This window comes from Argiope bruennichi, chromosome 4 (genome assembly GCF_947563725.1).
Source record: "Argiope bruennichi chromosome 4, qqArgBrue1.1, whole genome shotgun sequence".
Classification (NCBI taxonomy): Eukaryota; Metazoa; Arthropoda; class Arachnida; order Araneae; family Araneidae; genus Argiope; species Argiope bruennichi.
The window spans coordinates 139,804,783-139,831,421 of record NC_079154.1 but is presented as its reverse complement, the minus strand read 5'-3'; the positions used below and the strand labels follow the sequence as shown (position 1 = coordinate 139,831,421).

The window sequence follows — 26,639 nt, the reverse complement described above, 5'->3', positions numbered from 1 at the left end:
TATAATATCACGTGAGGTATATAGTATTTTTTATCACACTTTTTTTTCACATATCTTTTGTGTAAACCATACATGCTTTTCATATAAATCATACCAAACCTCAAGAATGTATGTCAATTTACCAGCGTACCGTAACATTAATATTTGAACTATACATTTTGAATATTCGAAGAAGTACGAATATTTGTAATAAATAATTTTTAAATGCGTGTGTGCGTAACACTGCATATTTTTCCTGATATAATTTCCAAACCACATATAAAAAGCAAATTTTATTAAAAAACCCCAGTTGAATATCATTTTAAGATTAAAAATTATCGATATTCCAAAGAGCTCTCATTTTCAAGTACTTTTTGAGAAAAACTAAAAAATGAATTATTTTTCGCAAATGCACAATTTTTTAAATTGAATTATCGAATAGTTACCTTCATTTATATAAGGGTTGAAAAGATGCTAAATACTACTTCATTTTTATAAATTAAGTTTATAATTTAAATGGCTGTAAATTAGATATCACAAAAAAACAGTATTTATTACGTTATTCACATTATTAACTTAAATGTTAGAACTATAACAATATGTAACTTGATATATAACTAAAAAAAATCTGTTCATGTTTATATTTTGTTTTCCCTGTACATGTGTGAATTATTATTATGAAGTGGGGTTATGTTATGCTGAAATAATTACTCCATAAGCACGGTTATCTTTTAGATTTTATATTATTTCTGCAATCTGTCATTGATGTGAAACATTGCAATCCAATTTGAATTAGTTTCAGTTCCGGTCACAGCTGCTCTATAGGTTTGAGATCCGTATTTTTTTAAGTAGCCGAATTTATTTTCTGAACAACAGTTTTATATAAAAATGATGGAACGCAATTCTTACAAAAGACATAAAAAAAAACTAGTAAATCGTCTTCGCAGAGTAGTAGCTGTCATTGTTTCTCTTTTCCAAAAAAGTAATAGTTAATTATGATTCCTAATTTGTTTCAATTTATGATATGTATTTAATTTATATGCAAGAGTGAGTCTAAATCAGAGACATTTTGCTTATTCCTAAACTTCATACAGTTCAAAATAGCTGAATGAAGATTCAGTTAAAAAAAAAATGTATTTATGAAAAGCCCCTCATCGTTTCGTTTCATTTAGAGAACAGGCGACATAGCTTGTTGGAATGTGAATATATATTTGAATCTTATTGGTGATTAGCTAGAATGTTTATGCAACTCGCTCTATGTATTTGGTTCTTAAATTATCCAAGAAATAATAATCAACATTTCTTACACTTAAACATAATTTAATACAATGACTGATATTTCCATGATGACTCAAATTAATATAAAGCTTTGATGATACATAGTCACGTTTTCTGTTTGTATAATTTGATAGAAAATTGCATATTCATAAAAGAACACATGAAAAAGATTTGTTATTTTTTTTCAGAAATCTTTCAAACTTCCTCGAATATAAGTGCTTTTTTTAATGAAAATATATGTAGCACACAGGTAGTATGCCTATGCAAGCAAATACACTTAGGAAACAAAGCCATTTATGAATGTTATCAGTTTATCTATAGAGATCCGTTGATTCGAAATTATTGTGCAGATATTTGATAAAAATCTACAAATTTGGGGTAAAGATTGCATACTAAATTTCATTTCTACTGCTAAACATGTTTTTAAATTGTCTTTGTCACTGACAAATAAATGATTGCACGGGTAGACAAACAGACATTTTCCGGAAATGTATTTTTCGAACTTAGGTTTGTCTAAAAGTGGAGAACCTTCAAACTCTCGAGTTTACTGATTACAATACTTTCTGTATACTTCCTATTCGAGAAAGTGGTTTAGATGGCAATACAAGTTGTGTGCATTTGGATTTTGTATACTTGTTTCATAAACAATTTTATTTGCACGAAATGTTTTTGTATTGTATAAACAATTGAAGAGGCGGAAAGTTAAAGAACTGTTGGAGACATTTATAGCCATTTGAAAGACAAAAAATAAATCGGAAACAAAGTGTCAACTCACTTTTGGATGACAAAAGATACAATATATCTTTGGATTAATAAAACAATTAATGTAAGGTCTATGAATTCAATTTGACATGTTTCTATGCGTTTCAGAAGAAATGTATGGAAAGAAATGTATTTCGAAAGAAAAATATACATTTCGGAAAAAATGTATGTTATCTATTTATTTATGAATTAATCTCTTTATTTATTTATTTTTTGGAAATCGGGACAATGGAATCGCATGGAGGGAATATTGTATACTCTTTACAATGACGTGTATAAAAGGAATTAAAATTTTGTAGGCAAATAAAACTTTAATCAAATACCTATTACAAGAAAAATGCAAAGAAGATGCACAAAAATTTGCACTACTAGAAGTTAGATGGAATTTAATATTGCCACTAATATTTATAATGCACTGTATTAAACTACTGTTCATCTTTGAGTGGCGGAAGTTTAATCGACTTAAGTAATAATTAATTATTATTGACGAATAAAAATGTTTTATATTTCATAGACAATGAATTACTTGCTTATCGATACAGAAAATGTATTTGGTTTGTTTATGATACAGTCTAGCACAGTTTTTCCCTTCTTTAAAAAAAGGTTAGTTGTTCGGAAGCACATTTAAATGACTCTTTATCTTTTATCTTTCGGATTTGATGTAATCATTTGCAAAAAAGTACCGAGTATTATTCCTCCCCTCATTTTCAACGCAGAGTTTTATTTTATTTAAAATTTTATTATATATTTCTTTTCAAAAATTACACGAAACCTATTCAAAAACTGAATTTTTGTAGCATCACGTTTATGCTAAACATTCCAGAATAAGATATCTTTTCTTCTTGTTATGCGTCCCGCTTGACTGGCTAAGCAAAGAATTTTCTCCTGTATTTCATTATAGTTAGTGCGTTTTTTGTTAAGAGAAATTCATTTTTAACAACCTCATAAACAAAAGAGAATTTATATAAAAAAGTTAATAATAGATTCCAGTGTTTACTGTTTTTCACTAAAAACAATAGCTCAAAAAATAAAAAGTGGTTATATGATATGCAAGCATAAATTTAAATGAGAAGAAAATCTATTTACATATGAATTTTTGCTAATCGAAATGAGATATTCACTTTGCATCTTCCAGTGAGAGTTTATAGGCACCGTTCATCCCTTTTTTGCCCCGTAAAAGTAGGTTATGTCGGGGAAGTTGTAAAACAAATACGAATATAAAATAAACCTCTGTGTTTTACAGTTATCCTTTCTTCTCTTATTTATAAGATTTATTTTCCTACTATAAAATTAATTTGCGATGTCAATTCACAATGTATTAAGGGAGTAACTGAAACTTTTTGAATGTAGCTATTAATATTTATGTTCTATAGGCTTCACCGTTGAAATGATCAGAAAATCCCGAATTATCTATAAATATATATCTACAGGTGGTTATCAAAATAATGGAAACACCTGTGAATAAAAGTGACATTTTTGAATGCGCTTCGTAAGCATTAAAATATAATAGTAGCCACCAGTTTCTTTTATAAATGATAATATATATATTCTGGTGCATATCCAAGCATGGCACTTGTGCCAGAAACCACCACCACTACCACCACCACCACCACCACCACCACCACCAACAACAACAACAACAACAACAACAACAACAACAACATCATCATCATATATTCTGGTAGTATGTGTTAGCTTTATTAAAGTTTCGTAATTCTTGGATTTTTAAAGTGGCCAAATTGTAGGAGTCCGTCTAGCTGAAGCAAGTGTGACCGAAGCATCCCAACTTTCGGACGTTTTTAGAGGTACGGTGTCTGAAGTCATGACAGTACACACACAGCGTGGCAAGACAAGCTCGGCAAAGCAAAATAGTGGGCGGAAAGAGAAGCTGAGTGAAAGACACCGACGGGTATTGAAGTGGAATGTAATATCGAAAAAACGAACAACTGCAGTAAAAATGACCATAGTGCTCAATACCCATCTGCATCAGTGATTACAATTAGAAGGCACCTTCATAAGCAGAACATTTATGGGCAGAGCAGCAATTCCCAAGCCACTTGTCACAGATGTTATTGGTAAAGTCGTCAACAGTGGTGTCATACTCACAAAACCTGGTCGATTGATAAGTAGAAGAAAGAAATATGGTCTAACGAATTTTTTTTTCACACTTTTCCCTACAACAGGACGGTAGCACGTTTGGAGGACACCTGCACAAGCGTATGATCGTGATTGTCTCCCTCCAACTGTCAAGCATGGAAGTAGATCTGTCATGATATGGGAAGCCATGTCGGGGTTTTCTGCTGACCAATCGTAACCCTGAAAGAAAGGATCACTAGGGAGAAGTATAGAAAAATTTTAGCTGACCAGGTCCATCCTATGATGCAAACTTGGTTTCCTGCAAGAGTTGGAATTTTCTAGGATGATAATGCATCTTTATAAATGCAGCGAGACTTGTCCGAGCATGGTTTGATGAAGATGAGGATGAAGTTAAACATCTGCTTTGGCCCGCACAGTCACCTGACCTCAGTATAATTGAACCGTTATGGTCTATTTTAGAGCTTTCAATACGGAATTGATATCCTCCACTGACATCTCTCCAGAATTTTCATAATATTTCTAGGAATAATGGCACAATATTCTTCTAACCACTATTCACCACTTGTATGAATCGATTCCTAAGCGAACCCAAGCTGTATTATTTGCCAAAGGCGGTCCTACACCATACTAATAAAGGATTTTTTTTATAAATCTAAGGTGTTTCCATTATTTTGATAACCATCTGTAATTTTATATATTATATGTAGTAGCTTAGAAATAAAATGCACAGTTCTGCAAAACTTATTTTACTAGCTATATTTAATATTTTAAAATTAAAATCGCGCTTTTATAAATTATGATTTCTGGCCTTTATTTTGTAACTTAATAATAATATATATCTCATCTTTCTTTTTCAAGCCACTTATTATGAAATATAAAATCACTACCACTATAATTTTTTTAAAAAGTTTTTCCACTTTAGTTTATGCGGCACACGAACTTTTAATTTTTATCACGTCTTTCAAAATCCAATTAGTGTTAATTTCCTCATCTGAGATAAGATTTCACTATTGGCAAGCTTAAAGAACTCCATAAACTGTAGAATAAATTCTCTTTCTAGTATTTCCAGTTCCGAAACTATCTTTTTCTGCGTATAGAAGTGACCCAAGTCACTTTGCGCATGATTTTATGAATGGGAATGACTTTGATCTACACATAATGTCAATTCAAAGATTTTAAATTCTTCCATGAAATAAAAGAAATATATCAAGAAAACAATATGCCGAATTTTTGAATTTTAAGGAACAGCAATTCCTTCAAATCCGTCTCAATATATCCAACCAAATTATGGTACATAATTAGTATTAATTGTACGCATCAAACAATTAAGGAATAAAAATTCACCGAAATATTTAAACCCCATTTTGAAATTTCTTTATTTTTTATTAATCACTTAACTTATTTCAAACATATTATTTGCCGATTGTTTTTTGTACATTGAAAACGACATTTCCATTTTGTTATTGAAACTGTTTTGCTGTTAAACTTTTGTCACTGCTCACCGAATTTTTATCTATCTAGCTGTTCAGATTATGAACAAATCGAACAGTGAACATTCGATTCGAGTGACTTCGACTCTCTTAACGCATCAATCCCCTAGAGAAGGGGAAAAAACAAAGCACTTCTGTTCATCATCTTAACTGAACGAACTTAACTTATTCCTCTGTCGAATAGGAGACGAAATCTTCCAATCAAGCGAAGACTAGCATGTATAGATACGTTCTATTAAACTAAGTTTGAATGAAGCTCATTTTAATTAATTATTTTCTACAACTCCCTCGAATAATCTAGCCTTAATTAAACACAGACATATGTATGTGGACATAACAATAACCACATGAAAATTTCTATGCTACATTTCTATAATTATTGAGCTACAAACAAATATTTTTGCGAAATATTTTCCTGGGCAAACAGTAAACAAATGAAAACTAAAACTGGCTAATAAATGATATAAGTGCAAAAGAAATGTAAACGCATTTCAATGCTTTCTAATGTAGCAGACGTGAGATTTGTTTGTTAGTTCCAAGTTGTTCAAAAAAGAGTATGGGAAGATCGTTAATGTAAAAGTTTCTGTCATTCGTATGAGCAGTTTTCGGAGTTTTTCCAACATTTTCGTTTCTAACAAACCATTGTGAATCCCCAAGTGTCAAAAAAATAAATGAAGTATTTTCTTCCAAACACAAACAAAAAACCGTAGGGAAGTTGCAGAACCAATCTTATTGCTGTTCGCTCATAAAGAAAGCTAAGCAACTAAAGTCGCCAGACATACGTATGAAAGGGCAAATTGAAACAAAAAAATCCTCAATATGAATGTAATACTCACCTGTGAATAGTTTTTGAAATGAGATTCTCAATATAAGCTTCCTGTATGATGTGTAATTGCTTTCTATTTTGAATTTATAAATGCTTTTCAAAGTTTAGTTCATCCTAGTCAACATCCTTTTCTATAATGACACGAATGTTGCTTTGGGAAAAGCATCGTGATTTGGAATGGCCTTCAAATAATGAAGGCGACACCTTAGCAAGAATCTCCTTCCCTAAACATCCGCCCATATTAATGACAGAACATTTGATCTTCGACGTCAAATGTAACATGAACCCTGTTCTCATACTGCCGAGAATGTTGTAACTTTGCTGTTGATTTTCAATAGTAGTTTTCTGTTGGATTAGTATGCGAATTCACAATTCTGTTATGAATGCTGGTCTTAGTACTGCTTAGATTAGCATTCTTTAACTATCATTTAAAACTAAAATTTTGACTTTTAATTATTTTTAAAGAACCTTACATGGTGGTCAAAAGTACAACATACTGTTGTTTCTTTGGCTTACTGTTTTAAAAACAAAAATAAACGAGGAAATGTTTATTCGCATGAAATGAAGAAATAGTTATTTTTCAAATTTTTATCCATAAAAACAAGTTATTTACCGTAGTTTTTAAAGGTTTATTCTTTTTAACTTAGAATCATTATGTTGCTATTAAATGAAACAGAAAGACTTTTACTGAACTTAATTTCTGAAGTCTCTTTCAATGTTTCTAGTTTTGGGACTAAAATTTAATTTCAGTACTTGCAAGGTTAGTTTTTTAGGACAGTCAATGGCAATATTTGATTTAATTTTTGATTTTTCTTTACTTCTTCTTATTCTTCGTTACCTTGGGAAAAGCTTCCTATTTTCATAAGATATCACTGAGGAGGTCAATGGTATATATGAATTTGTGTTGACGAAGGGCTCATTCAAGCATAACATCTCATTGAATCATTGGCCATCTGCCTTATAGATTAAGACAGACCTTATCATCGGTAAAATTATTTTTATTTAAATCTACAATATTGAACATTCCTATGATATTACTGGGAGTCAGATTTAGTAAGCCAATTTAGCCCTGTCATGTATGGTACCAGGTTTATGTCTATAACTTGTTGCCAACATCCCTTTGTTCACGGCCTGCTTGTAATAAGCTCGGAAGGTGCCAAATGCATCAATATCAAACGGATGCGTTTGATGCTTGTTGCGAGAATGAAAGATCGCAAAAATCAGATGATTTTTTTTCTTATCTCAATGATAAGAATCGTTTCGTGAGTTTTGTGGTTGTCCAGAAATAACAATGCAAGCTTCTCAGGAAATAATCAAATATGATTGAAAAAAAATGCTGAAATGATTGAAGAAAAGTCGTCTTATAAAGTAATCTGAAAATCGAAAAGTAATCTAAAAGTCAAAAAATTATCTTGTAAGAAAAGAATCACAGACAAAAAGTAATCTCAAGATTAAATACCTCAGAATAAAGAATTAGCTCAGAAATAATTTTATTAATCTTTCTTTCAATTTAAACTTCTAACTCCCTGAGAAACAAAACAAAGAATTACTTGGAGCTTCCAAAATATATGATCTGTACCCGCCATTGAAATGCTTTCTGTTTTAAGATTGGAATGAAAATCTCTTGAGATAGAGTATTAGATCATCAAATGGCGATGTCATACATAAATTATCCTATTCCTCACAATTTGAGAAACTGATCTTGGGTGAAATACCCCAATTTCATCTAATTAAGAAATATTATATCTCTGACGTGATGGGCAAAAGTACAGTATTCACATTTCAACCTCTCTAACTCATTTCTGGTTTAGTACAGAAACATCCACATTTACACCAAATTAGATGATTCATCTATTTATAGGAATATCATTTCTTAACTGTTTTAAAAAACGTCAGCAGACAAAAAGTTACGTTTGTAATACCTTTTTTTATAGTGAAATGTGATAATTATTTTTATTATTTAAAATATCCATTTCTTTAAAATAACAAAAGGTCATTAGTGGTTAATCTTTGTACTAAACATAAAAACTTTCAAATTTTGTTAACCTTTGCTAGTTCAGGCAGAAAAGTGCAACATTCTCATCTATGGCGTATTTCCAATAAAATCACTTTGAAACTTTTTGATTAGTTAAAACAATGATTAAAAGAATAGATTTTATTTGAAAAGATGCTTTAATTTTTATAAATATTTGGTAAATAAATGATTGGCTAGAAGTATTCAAGTAACATACATGATTTTTAAATCAACTGTACTCATTGATCAATTACATTCTCCATATTTTCAGTTAAGTGACTTAGAGACAAAGTGGTAAAGACGCAAGAGTTAAGAAAATTCAATGTTTTTTTTCCACTTTAGAATCAAATGATTAATGCTTTACAAATTGGTTGACTGTTTGAATAGTTAAACGAGTGAGTTAAGAGGCTACTAATGGGAGAAATGTCATTATTATGATTTCTCAACATTTCCAGTTAGTTATAAGACAAAAAATAATAATAAACCTTATGCATGAAAATGATAAAAAAATGTTTTTTCTTCGACTCAGTTAACACATCGCTACACCATATATATATATATATATATATATATATATATATATATAACTTATATATATATATATATATATATATATATATATATATATATATATATATATATATATATATATATATATATATATATATATATATATATATATATATATATATATATATATATAAGTTTGCATATGTAAAAAAAATTAAAACAAAAAAATGCATTTATTTTATCGTATTTTTTTTAAATTTCAAAATGGGCAACGAAAATATGATTTTTCAACATAATTTAATAAATTTTGTTTTATATAGAATAAATTAAAAAAAACTTGGGGGTATATTTCTAAATCGGGAAATTCCGACATTAGTATAAAATGTTTTGATTTTATTTGAAGCGCAAATGGTATTCAACTTAATTTACATAAAAGGTTTCTGCAGATGTAATAATGTTTTTCATACATTTTTTATCTTATTCATATATGTTTTTATATTTGCAATTTCTTATTATTTGCTATTGTTCGAAATTATTGTACTTTAAAATAATGTCTCCGACGTGCACATGCTCTACATACATCTTGATTTAATAAAAACAATTTCTTTAAAGCAAAGATTTTGCTAAAATCTTACTCATTCAGAGGGGTTGTTTCTCAGTTATTCTCTCTCTTCTGCAATATGCAGAATTTTCCTAATGATAAAAATGAAGTACGCATTTTGAATTATTTTCCGTTGATTGGTTCTAAAATCAAATGTTTATCAAAAATAGAAGACAACATCAAGTACTTCTTTAATTTCAAGATTAGTAATAAGAATTAAGTACGCATTTTGAACCATCTTCGTAATATAATGTAAATCAATCGAGACGACATCAAGTACTTCCCCTTTTCTAAGACTGATAAGAATTGTTAATTGGATCGTTAATCCTAATGTAAATTAGCAATCGAGGCAACATCAAGTACTGAACTATCAAGTTATGTTTACCTAACTCGCTACGTTTCTTAGTTTTTATGTTCATACACACATGAATAGACAAACAGCCATTCCATTGCTGGTTTTATACAGAACTACCATTATTGTAATAAAGCATTATGCCACATTTCAATACCTATCTTACGGTAAATGTAATAAACTGTAATAAACATTTATCGTCTACTTTTAATTAAAATTAGAATATTGAACGAAACGTTTAAAAAAACACTGATAGTTACTTTTCTCCTCAAGTTATTAATATTTGTTTTATTAATAATTTGCGAATTTTGTTCACAACTGTTGAAGAATAAGCAAGATTGCCTTTACTTGAGTTAGTGGCTTAAACTTAGTTTTAAGCATAATGAACTATCGCTACTTTCAATAAAAGCTCTTTACTTTTCAATAAAACCATTACCTAAAGTCATTCTAAAATACAATTTTTTTAAAAAAATTATTGAAGAAACGTTAAAAGTATACAAAAGAAAGATTATATTTGTTAGTTTCTGACTTAATTTAGGCGGCAGCGGTGGCCTGGTGGTAAAGTTTCGTCTTCGGAACAGCAGCGCTTCAGGTTTGAGACCCGATTCCTCCGAAAAACTGTCGCGTAAGCGGGCCGGTGCACGCCAAATCCGTCCGATCCAAATGCGGTGCGGAAACTTGCGAGAGGGTGCTATCTCTGGTGTCGCCCTTATCATATGACCACGTCTTAAAATTACGTCTCAAAATAATCCTAGTGTTGCTTTAAAACGGGACGTTAATATAACTAATTAAATGTCTATTCAATTAAGTGTTTTATTGTGGAGAAAGTTGACTATATTTTTTTTCTTCTCTTAGATAATAAGTGAATGGACTTAAATAATATATTTGGATTGAAATCGGCTCATTTCTTCAGGAGGAGATCCGGACCATATATAATCTTAACGAAATTTATTTCCATCAAGATCAAAAATTAGATTTTTTTATGTTATTTCTTATTAATTTTTGAACTTTTACTTATTAACTTTTAATTTTTAATTTACATTTCATTCTATAAGTATTATGAAATCTTAAAATGAATCAATTTTAAGATCAATAATCTCAATAAAATTTTTTCCCAAATCAAATGTCACCATTTGTATGGAATCCAAATTTGTTGAAAGTAATCGATTCACTGATTATCATATTTTGAAAATATTTAAATTCTACATTGTCATTGAAAAAACCTATCTCTGCAAAATTTCAAGACTTTTACATTAAAAAGTAAGACAGAAATCCATGTTTACTAGCATGAAACAAGTTATTTAAAAATATTAAAAAATATTTTTGTATTCATTTTTAGTAAAAGCGTTAAGGGTGCAATAAAATCTTTAGTCAACTTTCCAAATTCTTTGACTATCAAAATATTTTCACACATATTGTGATGGCTAAATATATTATGGTCACAATAAATTATGTGACGCGTTTCGATTGCATCGTTTTGATTTTTTTTTTTGTCTGAACCTATGAATTAGAGCTTCAAATATTGTCATGACAATGATATTTAATACTTAAATGGAAAACGGTATCAAAACAAGGTGAATATCAGCACAGTAGCCAATTACTACCAAATGTTGCTAAGAAAAGCAATTCAAGTGCAGATTACCAAAAGTGAAGAAGAAAGAAAATTTTGAAAAAAAAAAACTCAACATTGAAAATTTGTGGCTTTTTTCATTTATTTATTTATAATTTTAATCATGATAGAGATAGAATAAAAATGTAAAACGAACATTACTTTAAAAAGGAAATGTTTGTATGAGTGCAACTGTTGGTACGTGTGTGGTCTCGGCAATGACACACGCAGGAAGTCGAAATGGCGATTCAATACATCTCGAAACTGGAATTCTCAAATTAAGGGATATCTTTTATTTAGTATGTTATGTTGTTTCGGATTGATTTTCGCGTGCATTTGCCTCTACAATTGCTTCTAAGGGTCATAGGAAAGAATGATTGTTATTTTAAAGAAATTCGCTTTGCATCTCTGATGCAAACTACTGAATTTTTAAATTTGTTAAAAAGATGTATTACTTTTTCCAAAAAAAATTAAGAATAAAAACTAGCCGTCACCATTCTAAACCGCTATCTTTTTTTGAAGTGAACATTGAGACATTTCTCTAATTTAAAATAAGTCTGATCAAATTACCTTTCTTCTTCTGATGAGAGTAAGGAAGGCGGCAGAACCGGAAATCCGTTGGAGAATTATTTCTTCGCTGAATTCGGCAAGGATTTAAATTAGGAAATCAAGAATCATGAAGTTTATTTTTATACGATTACAATAACATCGTTTGCAACGAACATTCTAATTTCATTCTCTCCTTTTTTAGGTTTCTCTTTCCAGTCGTTTATTTCGATATTTTTTCTGTAAATAATAATTTCAAATGATACCATTATAACAAAGAAAAAATTAATTGTCGAGCATCATTTCCGTCTTTCCACTTCGTTTTCATAACTTTATATTCTTATGGTTTCGTTTCGTTGTTATCGATCAAGTCAACGGATAACGCTGTGTGGGATGCAATTAAAAATGTGCCAAACTTTTTGATTTATTTTCCCCAAATTATGAAATTGTTATATGGGAAGGATTTACACTTCATCTTTGGAATTAGCACATCGAAGTTATACAAAAATCAATTATCAAAACTAAAAAGATTCCCAAAAAAATTTTTTTTGTACTTTAGTAAATTAGATTATTTTGTAGACCATTTTAAAATCAGTATAGATTGTTCAAACACTATTTTTTGCACGCGTTAAATAAATGACATTAAAAATAACTCTGACTAAAGACAGTAAATAAGGGCGTTAAATAAAGACAGTAAATAAAGATGTTTTGGAACTGCAAGATACAAACCAGTTACTTAAGCCTAATTATATTTATGTCTCTTTTGGAGGTTATTTTGAGATGGACCGCAAAATTTTGAATTTTGGTCACTTGGAAAGGGTGGCACAATATAAACGAAATATTTGAACAACATATTTCATGTTTTGAATACTTTTCATAACAAAAACGCAGTATACGATTTTCCATATTAAAAAAGAAATTTTAATATAAATATATCAACATATATCAAAAGATTGTAAGGGATACACGAACAATTATTAAGAAGTTCTGAGTCAAACTTTTAAAATAAAATTTAATCAAGTGAAATATATTGACTTCTTATTAAATTTTTTCTTCAGTTAAAACGAAGTAAGAAAATAATTCCTCTTGCAAAATATATTAGATTTAATTTTTTAAAAAGGAGAAAAAGACATCGTAATTTCAAATAATGAATGTTATAAAAAACTGAAATGATGCTTAGATCAGACGTTTGAAGTATTGTATTAAATGGAATTGATTACGGTAGCTAACTTTAACTTGTGGCTAAAAACAAAACGAAAATAAAAAAAAAATCTCTATAATACTTTCTAACTTGAATGATATTTCCTGCGTTTCTTTATTTTTACGAAGATTTAAATATTTTAATACAAGTTTCGTCAGGAAAAAAAGAAATTAAAACCCAGTCCTCTTATATGTGAGCTATTGTATTCCAGAGAGCCCGTTTTCACCTAAGATCATTCAGCATCAGCTAAAGATATTCTAACAAATTAACGGAAAAATTCTTTTCGGAGTTCTTGTAATTCTTTATGTTGAGCAACGCTTGGCTGGCGAAAAGGGCAAAATTAGTTATTTAGTTCAGTGGTTTTTTTTCTTTATTCTCTTCTTTTAGTTGAGATTATTAGCATTTTAATGAAAAGCTGCTTTATTTTTCAGCCGGTGTTTTTTAATTCAAATTGTTACTTATTATGCATTATTGGTTTTTAAAATATTAGATTAAAAATAATTATTTTGATATGCATGCAACAATTTTTTATCTCTTCAATTTGCTATAAATTCTTTTATAATTAGAGTTTTTTTTTCGTATATTCAAACGTATATTTCTTTTTTCGTATATTGAAACGTTCCATTACTCAATCATTACTTTCATTCAAATATTTATTGTCAAGACCGAAAATCTGTCCAGCCACTGGACAGAGTTTTCGCAAATTTTTATTTCATATGAAAAATTATGACTTCTAAATAAGCCTCCATTTCGAGAGACATTACAAAATAAACTTGGATAATGCTCTTCTGATTTCAACATTTTTCAGCTCTCAACAATTGTGGCGGTTTATTTAAAGCAATATCGTAATGCATTTCAAAATCTTAAAATATAGACATCTGTAAAAGTATAAAATATTTCAACCCAGTGATTAAAGGTTTCATTATTGGAAACTCGTTCACTTTCAAAAGCTCTTCAGATAATGAGCAATGACGAAAAATATATGAGTCATGCAGTGCAATAGTTTTGCCAAGGGAATCATGAATATCAATTGAAGCATAAGAGATTGAATTAAAATGAAATATAATCAATACTTCAAACAAACAAGCTGATCGCCTAAGGTAAATAGTCACTTATTATTATTCAATAAGTTGGATATTTTTTAATAATTATTATTAATGGTTTCCTTTGTCAACGAAACAGTGTTTTATTTCCCCACTAAGTATTCATTACTGTAGTCGATTATGAAATATTACAATCTACAACGAAATCTTTTAGAGTATTGATAGAAGTAATTTCAAAGATGTTGATTTCAGATTTGGAAAACACAAAGATTCATTAAAATATCAAAGTCTCTATTTTATTTTTCAGATTCTCTTCCTGTAAAAGAAGGTAAAATGTCATTTAGCAACTTAAAACCATATAGATCTAGAAACCGATAACGAACTTAGACTACTGAAAAGAGTCCAAAATCGTGTATGGTGCAAGATCGGTGGAATCTTCAAGTCCTGATGGTTTCAGTAATCGGGACACACAATGCTTGTTATAAAGATCTTCTTCAGATCATAATATTGCATCTCAAAATAAACTGGAGAAAATTGTGAAAATATTCATCCTAAAGCTGTAAAGAGCAGACGCGGTGAAGAAGAAAAATGAAAATTTCATTTAGAGAATCACCAAAAACACTTTTGTCTTAAATTTACATGATTCCTACAAGAGCATCGGTACTCGGTATACTAGAAAAATATGTCACAGCCTAGACTTCTGAAAAAGAAAGGCTCCCTGTTTTGCAGAGTATCTATCTACGCATTTAAAAAAAGTTAATGGATGCGATACAAAAATCACTCTTATTGCCGAATGGCATATATCAAATGTAAATAAATCATCATATGAATTCCAGGCTGCTCTTATAGCTGCATTGAATTGGGATCTTTGTTTAGCTAATTGATGGAGCTACAAAATATTTTTAGAAATGTTCTGGAGAGTGTTCGCCTCGTAACCAAAAAGTCTATTTAGACAGAAGGAAGAAGATATTAAAGAAATAAGCATCAAACAGAAAATTAAATCGAGAACAAAAATAGGCTTAAAATCGCATAATGAGTAATCTTTGGGACTTCCCTATGGAAATTGCTGCTAAAAAAATGATCTTCGCTTTATCTTAAGGCTAAATAAGCAACCTATTTATTGATATCAATTCCATCACCGCGCAATTTTTCCTTATTTTTAAAGAATACTTTTATTTCAAATTATTATTCAATCCAAGCAGTAACCTTCAAATGATATCATGGAATGTGAATAAAAGCGAAAATATAGGAATAAAAGTGGAAGTGAGGATTTTCACTTCTCCTTTTATTTCGTAATACGTGCACTTTTTAATTTACTGTAAAACGATTGAACTGAATTCAGGTTTGTAGTCTTATTACATTACAAAAGGAAATTTAAAAAAAATGTATTCCATATTTATGATTGAAAAAGCCTAAATAGTCAATAAGTTGGGCAAATAAGTTGATCGCCAAAGATGACGATATAAACTAAGAGAACTATAGCTTAACTAAGAAAGGAGTTCCAATTTTGGTAAATGTTTGATGTTTTCAACAAAAGATATCGATTTATCGAGTGAAACAACTAGTAAAAGTTTAGATGTGGCTATTTATCCCGAGACACGCGGCAAAATTATCCATTAAAAGTCATATAGACGAGTTTGCCAAGTGCAGCGGCTTTCAAGCCAATCCCTGTTGAAAATTTTTTTTTCAAAAATTCTTATACAATCAAAATTTTTTTTCTTCATCAGATCTGAAATTGGAAAGAAACAAGGCAGGCAGCAAAACATATTAGGAACAAAATAGCTCAAGGTAGAAGACGCCAAAAATCGGTTTTCATGCAATTTTAATTTTTTTAATCATGTTCATTGCCTTACAGTTTATAGATAATGAAAACGCAAGTTAAATATATGTTAAAATAAGGTATATAAACTAAAATAAAAATAGAAATTGCTTTTTTTAAATTTTATTAACGAAAGAATAATCCAAGGTCAACAGTTTTCTTATTATTTCGAATTCTTATTTGAAAACTTTTATGGAGATTTTGAACCTATTGCTGCATTGGACGACTACAGTCGTCCGATGTTTGATGAGAAGTGGACAAAGGATAGTTAAAGCTATTCTGCATGACTTCTCTAAAAATATTATTACAAGTGCATTGATTTGTTAATTCTTCAGCAATAGGCTGAATAAACAAACAAAAATAGTCAACATTCTAGATAGTAAGCAATATGATTTTGTTAATTTTTCATTTTCTCAAAAAGGGGTAAAGCAAGTTCTCTTCAATAATGGCGACTCCAGTATTGCGTGTTTTCTTTTTCTTTCATTTTTCACATACTAGTCGAGTGAAAATTACGTTCTTATTAGTCTGTTCACATATTCAACCTGTAAGTATTTTTTTTTTCGTAAATTAGCGATAACATTTCGTGGACATTACTCTGAGTATGTGTGTGCAACTAATTCACAATTATAGTTCCAGACAATTTTTTTTCGAGCAATAGTTGCAGAATCCAGTTGTGGTATCAAGAAATTTACATACGTGCGTGTCAAAACAGCCCATTGTAACTCGCAGCGAGGCCACACAGAGTATCTGATAAATTTAAAGAAGAAGATTTAGAACTTCAAAATTAATTAATTTTCGACCTAAAACTGTAAACTGAGTTCCGGCAAGCCATCTCAGTCGATGGATCACGAACGTCATTTTATTTCCGAGATACATTTTTCCACTGCAAGTGGTCAAATTTGTAATGCTAATGACGGCTACAGCCATGCCGACTGTCAAACCCGACCGACTTTTGCTGTGGGCATCGACAAAAAGTCACGGTAAGCGAATTACGGTTACAGCCCCCAGATCATTTTCATTGAAAAACTGTGGAAAAATGAGATAATTTTCACTTCCAAACATATAACAGATATTTTTTTCTTATGGCAGTAACGAACAATTTTTCAAAATAAAAGTACAATTGAGTTCATGATTTTAAAACTAATAAATAAATAAATAAAATGGGACTACGGACTAAAAGTAGTCAACCCCCTATTATAGAAAATTCTCCAAGTAAACGTGTCATGTGCCTGTTACTGCTGTTTGAATAAAGCATAATTCATCATTGAATCACTACAGCAGTGATTAGTGACTTCACATTTCACATTGGGCAATTTCGATTACATTTACAAAAGTATTCACTTCGGTTTTTTCTTAAGTAATATTTTCATATCTTATCTAAATAGCTCAATAAAATCTTTTTAATAATTTTTTTCGTAATGGTACTTGTATCTTTGTGTTTTAAATATCATATATTTTAGGATTAAAATAATTTTTTTTGGTTTGTTAAGCCAAATCTTCACATTTATCCCATGTTTTTTGAAGCTCTTTCGATAATTTGCACTCTATAATGATGATATTTTTAATATAAAGCCTGTAAAACAGAAAATAATAACAAACTTGTTTTGAGACGCTCTATTGAGGATTCTAAAATAAATAAACTGCTTTTTCCCCTTTAAGTTCTTACAAACTTTATAGATTTCGCATCAAAAATCGAATAAAACTTAATTATAACAGAAAGCAAAATAAAACAACTCTAAGACATAAGCAGTCAGCAATAAGGCAACAGTTGATTTGAGAGAAAAACGGTATCACAAATCAAGCAAATCATCGGAAATATCTAACCACGGCATTATTCTCTGACACCATTATTGTTATTCAAAATGGGTGAGATAGCTATAAAGAAAATAGAACTTCCTCCATTGAAAACATCGGCCATTTCTTTCGCATTAAAACTTCATTCCAACCTTGCTATCTATTCTTCGGAGACCCCCTTCCGAAATCCGTTTATATCCTAATCGACAAATGAAGATCGCATCATAATTTCCTCCCCAATAAAACCCCAGATGCACCAACCAACAACGGTATTGATTCGTTTTTATCCATTTAACTCTGAAGTGACGTAATGTCGGTAAATATCGAGACTGGACTCTTAGAACTCATGGTACACATTCGTGACCAAAGATCATTCGTAAACACGTTACCAGACCTGATCATTCATAAACAGAGTCTTCTTAAAAAAAAAGGCAATTAAAACTGATGAGCTCCTTCCTTTCCTTCGGTTCACTGAAAGGAAACATATTTTGTGAGGTTTTATCCAAGATGATATTTTTAATATTCATCTTATATGGGTAAATAGCACGCCAGATATGCCAGAGTTTGTGTATTCGTAGGAGATGAATCATTTTATCTGGATGCTAAAAATTATTTAGAAAATCCAGCAGAGGTTTCATAGATTTGCAATAGGTTTTTATATATTTGACAACAGATATCTCTCCCATTTGCCTAATTTTTAGAAAAGAATTATTGATTAAAATATTTAAAATATACAAAAACTCAATAGCATCCACAAAAATGTAGCGTAACATACTGGGTATTGGCGCCCTATAGAAGCGTTTAAAAATCAAGTGACCAGGTGCATGCCAATTGAAGATGAACGAAAAATACCCGAAATACAAACTTTAATAAAAAGTAACTGTAGGAAAATAATCTGCAATATTAAATATTAGATGTCTCAGACAAGACATCTAATATTTAATATTGGATGCATTTAATACAGGAATGCTTGCATTTTAATACAGGAATTCCATTTTACGGATCTTTATCAGTTTCTCAAGATTCAAGATGACTTACTTGAAAATCCATGGACACGCTTTTATGCAGATTTTTAAATACCTACATATACATCTAAAACCACATATTTTTTTAGAATCTTAAGATATATGGAAACTGCTAAAGAATCTAAGAAAGTAAAAAATTTTGGTGGTCAGTTTGATTCGTTCTGATTTTGTAGCAGCTTAACTATAAACCAACAAAGCATGACCTGCCAGGGAGTGATAGCATTTTATCATCAGGCGGGTTGTGAAAATAATACGGTTATTGAGGTCAGTTACAAAATAGTCATCATCGGTCCATAAGTCGAATTCTCTTTCGATTAAAAAGAAGGTACATTCCGTTATTGGTGTACAAATACAACTCCATTGTTAAGCATTTCGGAATAGCGAGAAGCCGCCTACTTATCATCTCTGTTTGTTATCATTCTAAGTTTTCTCCTGATTCCACACTGATTTTCGTGCTGTATATACCATGATTTGATGGTGAAAATCCAGCTTCATACAATGGAGGCGAGATTAAAATGCAAGCAGAAATAAAATTCACCGAGTTGTAGCATTTAGACATCGATAAGCATCTTTCGTTCGAGACCAAAATTTAACAAGAATTTTTTGTTCACAACAGCTAAATTTGACGTCACGATCTATGATAAAAATTTGTAGATGAAATTAAAAATTATATGCGAGAAAGTTTAGGTTCAACAGGGATCCACGCTTTGGATACGATCGAATTAAACTTATTTTGTTTGCAAATTATTCATGTATTTAAATAAGTTAATGAAATTTGGTCACCCGTCTTTTTTTCTTTTTGTATTTTTTTTAAAATTTTTGTAACAAAAATTTTGTATGAATCATACAGTTAAGAATGTTATAGGATGGCATATATTGTTTTTAAAACTTTTATTCAAGATTTTTACTGATGCATTTGAAGATTATGGACAGACTGTTGGAAATTATTGTAATCGTCTGTTTTTGGCCAAAACTCAGATGCTGATGACTCAGAATCTCTATTTAATTTAGACATTCTATTTAATTCAACTTAGGCTAATGCCTAGTAATGAAAATGTATTAAGCACATTTGGGATGAATTTCATGATGTTTAAGCAGTGGCTATAGGACGACACTCGAGGTAATATTTCTCTGTGTCAACTTCCATGCTACACCAGCTGAAAGAAATTGGAATGCAAATTTAACCTATACCAAGTTTATGCGTTGCCTGGCTGATCTCGGGTTGTATCGATGGTAGAAGTTTCTGGTTCCGAGATCGGGATTCTGCCACTATGTCACTGTCTCCCCTCTTATTTCAGAGGAGAGAAAAGTACTAAGGTAAAAATAATTATCTCCTCGACTCCTTTGTGTACTAATACAATATGGCATATTCCCTCATTTCTCTTCATAAGAGCTCATCATCAGGGAAGTATATCAGAAAGGATCAGTGCCTACAAATAAATCAGGTTTTCGAAAGATGTAACAAGCGTGTGGCTTATATTGATACAATTCTTCTTGTTTTGCTTTTCATAGAACAAATAAAATTCGATATGCATTTTAACATCTTCCTTTCGACTACGTGTGTCCAAAATTTCATCCAGATTTAAACAATTCTCAGCAAGACTGCATATTAAATTTCATTTATATTACTCCTTGCAATTTTGAGTTCTGGCATTTTCGTGCACTCAGTTCTAACCAGCGGTAATGGTCTTCTCAAAACTTTCTCACATACTCTCGAATCCCCCTTTCCCTCTCTCAGAAATTATGGACCTTAAGTAAGGCAGAGAACGTCTTGCATAGCAATAGCGTACAAAAGTTACGAAATATTAACCTTTCGCTGGAATTTAGAATTTTTACTAAATCTATTAAGAGATCCTTGGGGATTTTTTTTCGATTAAAATAAATTAGGTCCAAACAGAGAGATTAGTCGAGCATGAACCATCATCAGGTGGGTAATTGCTATGAATTGAGAATGGAAATTCCCAAACAATTATATTACAATTGTATTGTCTTAAGACTAAAAAAAATTACCTTTTTAATGATATCAATTTCATTTCCATAAACTTCACTTTAATTTAAAAAATATTTTTTTACAATGATATGCAGCGGTCCTGCCATTCAGTCTTATTTATCCGCGGGCCTTCGGGCGCGTCAGTGATGTGACTTGCAATATTTTCAAATGTCCATCAAAACTTTTAATTGTTTGCTTTTGCTAATAAATGATGAACTCCGTATTAGGATTTTCCCGGCTTTTATTTCTTCATATGTATACTTTTTAATATGCAGTAAATTGATTTAATAGATTTAGTAATATAAAATGTTAAGGTGAATTTTTTTAATGCGGTCCGTATTTATCATTTAACAGCCTAAAATAATCAATAGTCTAGACGAGCAATTTGGCCATCAAAGGCAGCTAGTTATTCTATAAGCAATCAAACAAAATGCGTAGGTCAACAAAGTTTCAAAGCCTATCCACAATTTTCGTCGCTACTTTGATAACTGTGCATTTCTTTTTACGCTTAATACAAATGCACAGATTAAAAATAAAACTTCTACTTCGGAAAGCGATCGCCAACTAAAAATCGTTTCCTTCTCAGCCGATTAATTATTCACTTAATCGAAGGGTGTGACTGAATTCATCAGGGATAGGGGAAATAAAATCGAAAGCCTTTTTTCTCTTGGATATCTATAAAAGAATCGATTCTTTTAATTCTCCGAGATAAATCAATGATACACAGCTGGGTTTTTTTTTTTGTCCTTTCCCATTTAGAGAAGGGCACTGATGAAAGTGATACCTCCAGTCTAAAGTAACGACTGCCATTCTCAGTTCCAAGTGCTCGAAAGATATTAAATTAAACACATTTCTACTTGCACGTCTCGTTTATTTGTTATTTATGCTTTTTTGCATAAAATGCTAGTCAGGAATTTTTTGTATATAGTTGGCTCTTAATTTGAAATTTTTAAGCTACATAAAAATAAGAAATAAAACTGTATATCTCTATAATATATTAATTAGGATATCATTTGTTGAAATATATTTATATTATATCTTACTTTGAGCAATTGAACGAAATATGATACATTCACTGTTACCATCTATGCAATTGAAGTATTTGGCATAGAGATAGAGTCACGCCACTTCTCAAGTCATTTAACTACTCATTGTCTGGACTTTTCTTCTTGTAAATGAGAAATAATTTGTGAAATTGCATCAAAATATATAACATTACTTTCATTATTGATGTAATGGAAATACATCGTCTTCAATATGCTAAAAATTTTTGTATTTTAAGAAATTGGAAAATTCAGAACACAATCAGTGGCCATTAGACCAAATGCTATTTCTTAGTTTCAAAACGAAGGTTAGTCAATAAAAATCAGAGATGTGTAAAATTTAATCTGATTTATTCTCAGAAAAGTAGACTTTAATGAAGAAATCAACACACACAAATGAAGAAACATATGAGCCGCTCTCCAAATTACTACATTCACCACCGGATGGACGTTAAATCGCGACTGATTTCATGAGCATGAGGATTTGGGAAATACCAGCTCTTCGGTGAGATTGGGGCTCATATGAACGATCTGTAAAATCCACGGACGAATTTTAGTTGCCGTTTCACCATGGTGGCACCAGTTTTAAGATAAGTAGATAAGATAATTTACTATCTGAGAATTAAAATTTACGAATTCTAAAAATAATATTCGTTAAATAGGCATTGAAATAATTGTATTGTCGAATGAGAAAAGAACATCAGCGAGAATAATCTAGTTTTCATTTAATCACATTTCTTATTCGACATACTATGGTTTTTTTAATATTTGCTTTGCTTTTAACTCTTTCATTTTTTGATATTCTAAAAATTTCTTGTCTATTGTTTTGGTAAAATATTTGAAAATAGAATAAAATTTCCAAATATTAGTATGATATATAATAAATATCATTTCTTTCACAATACAATGTTTAATTTATAACCATACTGCTTTATTTTATGAAAACTACGTATAATTATTATTACAAGAAAGACCGATAGAGCCAAATGTTAATTCCACTGTTATATACTCTCACTTCGCCGTACAATTTTTTTTTTATCTCAACGATGAGTACTAAATATGAGCAAAAATATGCAACTAAGCAAGGTTTAATCCTTATATTGTTCTGCCATCATTATGTTTTAATTTTTCTTCAAAGTAGTTTGATTTTTTTTTTTGCTTTCTAGTATATTTAAAAGTTACATTTCAGATCATAATAAAAAGGTAGTTTGTTCTAAAACAAAATGAATTCATTGTCTCAGAAGAATAAATAAAATTTAGCACATCTCTTTTTAAGTGATATTATATATAGCCCATAAAGAAATTCTTAACTGAGAATCATTCGTTTTTGCAAGATGTTAAAGGCATCTGAACATTATTATTGACTTTTTTGAATATTAAGCTATCTAAACTTTAAAGGAATTTGTTTTTGGATTTTTTCCTACAAATATGCCTGATTCATAAATAGAATTATTATGCTCATTACAATTTGAACGCACAAATAATAGCAAATTTTATCATTATGTGCTAAATAAATCGAATTCTTAAGCTTACATTACTCTTTACTATCAGTTTGTGACTCAATTCACCTGAATTTCTGTACTCAAAATAATAACAATAATTCATTTTTATACAAAAATTTCATGCTGCGATATGAATTAATTATTATTTCGGAAATAGATAAAAAAAATATAAAAACTAGCCCGTTGAAAGCTTTATGAAAAAGATAGAACGAAAGAATAAAATAATTCATTCTTCTATGAAACCGGTTTGAGGACATATAAAGTTATAATCAACAAATTCAGTTACCGAAATTCTTTGAGAAAAAAAAAAAAACATTTATTACCATTTTTTTTTCTTCTTTTTTGCTTGTTGAATTTTTTCTATTTATGTAAAATGATAAAATCCTTATTGGCATAGCAACCGAATTTTTTCAAAACTCTTATTTATTACCTACCTAAGAACTGAAATGGATTTGCTGTTTCATAATCAACTGTTGATATGGAATGAAATTTTATAAAGATTCGCAATTCCTGTATTTTAAAGGTTTTTTCCCTCCCAATCCAAATCTTTATCAAATTCTTTTAGAAATTGAGTGGAATTTTTATTCAATAATTGCGCAACATTTTTTCTTTTCAATGTTATAAAGTTTCAGAGAAAATACTTTAAAGTTTATTACGTTTGTAAGCCTTAATAAACGTTTAAATGAATGCAATTAAGTAATGATTAAAAACTCTATAAACGCTTGGGAATAAATGTCGTTTTTGTAAAACACTGAAGAAAAGAAGCATGGACTTCTGATTTCTAGGTAATTTAACTCGTAGACTTGGTTCACTTTCGGTTAACAAATAATCAAACAGATGCTCTTTGCAATTGTGCATTCAAAATTTTACAGCATTTAATGCTATTTTTTAAAATAATTCTGTATAATGTAAATTGTTTCTTGAATTCAAATATTTGTTTATTTTCGGTGATTGCTTGCATAGAAAAAAATTCAATATTTGTTTATTTCCAATTGAATGAAATGTTTAGTAAAGGTGCAGAAATGCAAAATAAATAACTTATGAAATGCTTGATCTGTTAATATCTCCGCATCTGTTAAGAATTTATTAAATTTTAAAATGCTATGCGCCATTCTTATAAAAGGTATTTGAAAAAGATTTTTCAAAAATTCTGAAATGAAAGGGGAACTTGTTTCATTCAAAATTACTGAAATTATAATAAAAATTCAATGTTTTTGAAAAATAAGGAATTCAAAAATAAGCTGGATCAAAAGGGAGTACAGAAAGAGAAAACGATCATTTTTGAATAAAATGGTCAATAAAGAGAATTATTTTCAATATTTAATTATCTTTATATGTACATATTAAATTAATAGGAAGTCATTTTAATAGGTAAAGTAATAATGATTATAGTTAAAAATGGTTAATTTCAAAAATAAGAATTTAATGATTGATTTTAATAAACCGTATACAACACTTGGAACACAAAGACTGTACAGTAAATTTTTACCATGAAAAATTTTAACCTTACAGTTCATGCTGACTTGTCTAAAAAAGGGAGATCTTGATGACCTTTTTGATTGAATACAATTTACAAACTAAAACCTTTCAAAATATTATTCCTTTCTATACAATGAGGACAAATACAATACACTCAGTTAAAGAAAACCATTTAGGAATAAGAATAATTTTTAAGGCAGTTTTTGCTAGAATTAATTTAAAAAAATCCAGTTATAGATCATAGTTTAAAATGGTTTTGAAAAGAAATTTCAGATCATCAACGGACTTGAAATAATTCGAATTAATCACTAATAAATCGTAAGCCACTACTTACCCAACCGCTGGGAACTTTTCATTGTGAAGTATTGTTGACATTCATCGGAGCAAATCCTTATTTTAAAACTGCATGCACAATGTCTTTCGGTTACCTTCAGTAAGCTTCTACTTTCATCATTTCAACGAATACTATAGATATTTCTCAACTTAACTCCAGGCACTGTGTTTCATGACTTCTTAGAAAACTGGGTGAAAAATAACATCATTTTGGTCCTGTGATTACCTTAAATATTCAATCATCTATTCAACTTCTAATTATAAATATGCACCAATTCGATTTATAGCTTCCGACGATAGTAAGTTATGAAAATATTTTTCTTTGGTTGAAATCGAGGAAGTTTGGGTTGGTTGTTTTTCCTTGTCAGAAGATATATATACGTTACCTATAAGGCAAATTTCCAATGATATATTTCGTATTTAAGGGATTAAAAAGTCTATGCTTATTGACCACAAAGATCGACGTGTCTAACTCCAGTAAAAATCCTTCAAGTTTTTCAGGTTTCTACCGTCTAACTATTTTACCTACAGTCACGAAAGAAAGTAGTTGTTGCTAGTTTGCCCCTGAAATCTACGCTAAATTACAATCTACTTCTATATCGATTGAGAATTGAAGAGAAAAAGCATAAGACACCAAAAGCTACATTGAAAAGTCTACAACTAGCTCATTGAGTTATATTCTGTAACAATGATTTTGGTTTTGTTCCGAAAATTTTAACTTTATCAGAAAAAGAAACAATAAAATTAAATGATGCTTTAGTAAAACAATAATAGAGATTCATATTTTCTCTGAATTTCATAATTATAACAATTCAGCAATTTGAGTTGCACATCATTAAATATTTTCTACTTTTACGTTTTAAGTCATTACTAATTCGGTCCAAACGCTCCATTTTTTTCTTTGTATCTAATTAATTGCTATCAGAAATGAAGTAAAACTATCATTTGGAACCGAGCGGTTATTTAAAATTGCAAAAGATAGAAAAAAATATCCGAAAGCTATTTGAAATTCCTTCTTTACAGAATGGATGCGCCAGTCCAAAATCCAAAAAATTCCAATTTTGCTTTCTCTGATTATCCGGTTCACTTGAACTCTCGTTCAGCTGCCGGATAGCGTGGAATGCAACTCCTACCCGGACGTCTACTCAGCACTGTATAGAATAGGTGGTCCAGGAGGGTGCGAGGCCGACTCGGATTGTGAACTGCGCATGCTCCTCGGAATCCGGAGCTTCGCCCACAGATTTCCCATCCACGAACCGTGCTGTGCCCGGACTCAATTCCATCTTCTTTTCTTTGAAATCCGGAAGTAATCCTTTAAGTCCAGGTTCTTTTTTAGACCTTAAAGT

At 30.0% G+C, this 26,639-nt stretch overlaps 1 protein-coding gene across 1 annotated transcript in view; it reads right to left on the bottom strand.

Annotated features, from left to right (window-relative positions):
- Nucleotides 1–26,414, bottom strand: part of LOC129966608 (potassium voltage-gated channel protein Shaw-like) — a 259,991-nt gene extending 233,577 nt beyond the window's left edge. Inside the window, exon 1 of the mRNA XM_056081105.1 lies at nucleotides 25,295–26,414. The gene's annotated coding sequence lies outside the window, so the exon portion shown is untranslated. The remainder of the gene's footprint in view (nucleotides 1–25,294) is intronic.
- Between the last annotated feature and the right edge of the window lie 225 nt (nucleotides 26,415–26,639).